This window comes from Nicotiana sylvestris, chromosome 9 (genome assembly GCF_000393655.2).
Source record: "Nicotiana sylvestris chromosome 9, ASM39365v2, whole genome shotgun sequence".
Lineage (NCBI taxonomy): Eukaryota > Viridiplantae > Streptophyta > Magnoliopsida > Solanales > Solanaceae > Nicotiana > Nicotiana sylvestris.
In genome coordinates, this window is record NC_091065.1 from 42,047,385 (window position 1) to 42,049,102 (window position 1,718).

The window sequence follows — 1,718 nt, forward strand, 5'->3', positions numbered from 1 at the left end:
TATCCTTCGTTGGGCAATACCCAGTATGTTGCCCTTGCTAGAGGTGGGGGAAGGTTTGGAATATTATCATGAGGCGGTCGGCCTCTCCTTTGTGCTTGAGGTTTGTGTTGAATCTCATCTACATTATCATCATCTACCTCCTCTCCCAATGGAAAATTTCCGGGAGCATCATTGTCAAGAGCCATATTGTACCTAAGAGTAATTCACAAACAAATTAGAAAATCTGAAGGAAAGAAAAATAAAACACACAAATACTCGGAGATATAGCTAAAATCGTTCAACTCCCCGGCAACAGTGCCAAAAATTGATTGTTTCCAAACATGCACTACTATTGAATAACAAGGATGGTCGATGCAGTTTTACCCAACAAAGGTCGAGATCGAATCCAAAAGGAGTTAATTAGTTTGGAGTTAGGTTTATATCCAAGTAGAGATGCGGGTTTTGCTCTTAGTTGTATTTTCACAAATGGTTGGTTTTGTTTTCTACTTATACTTCTATTATATAGCATGTAATAGTTAAAACTAAGTACAATACTTTTGTTGGTTGTTTTCAAGGATTAAAAGGGATTAGGGTAGTTACTTCTGCCTAGGTGTATATCTAACGGGTATCAAGAATTCAAGGCAAGCTTGTTATGATTGGGGTCGTGATATAACCATCACACATAAGTGCTTACTCTATACCTCTCGGTAGTTTGTGTGACTTTGCCCAATTTGGCTTTCTCAAGCCCAAATGGGTGTTCATGTATAACGAATGATATTGGCTCAAGTCGGGTATTATAAGTTTAACCCTTTAATTGGGGCTATCAATCTCTTTAATTCACCCTAATTTCTTGTTAGCCTAATTTTCCTAGATTTAGTCCCTCTTTCTTAAGAAGAGTCTAAGTCATAAAGGCACGAATCAGTATTTGCAACCACTAATTCAACAATTAAAGCATAAATTAGGCTAAATATCACTCACCCAAAAGCAATTAAGCCCTAAATTTCATGACCCATTAAATACCCACACTAGGGTTTGGTCACAACCCTAGGTATGGGTTTAACTACTCATGAAAATAGCAGAAATTAGAGATGAAAATGAAATATAATCAATACTATTCAAATACAAGATGAAAATCTAAAGATTAGAGATAAATTTACTCTAAAATTACTCAAAAAGGTATAAAATAGCTGTTCACGTGTTCTCTCCAAAAACATTGACCTAAAATGGACAAAAGGATCTATTTATATAAAGCCAAAATTTCAGACAAAAATGCCCCTGTAGAGAATCCGCAGACGCGTAATTCTGACCGCATCCACGACCGCGTAATAATGAGCACGGTCCACGTTTCTTCATAATTGGGCTTGGGTAGAACTTGAATTCATGTACCGCGCATTTTCAACCACGTCCGCATGGGAAACAGACGCGGCTGCGTAATTTTGACGCGGACCACGTTTTTCACTTAAGCCAAAAATGTAGAGTCTCTGAACCTTAATGTAAGCTCTCAGAGAAAATCCATCCATTGCCGCGCCATAGATTTTGCAGTCGTTCTTTCCATCACGGTCAGCGTTGGTTCTTAAGCTAAAAAATAGCCTCTCTGAAATCTCACTTTCGTGGGCCACTTAATAGTGGTTGCCTCAGCGGTAGTCCTTACGCGGCCACTATTTTCTACCGCTGTCAGCGCTCCAGTCCCAGCCTTGGCTTTGTGCAAGTTTGACTCCTTCATGAGTTGATTATGGCTT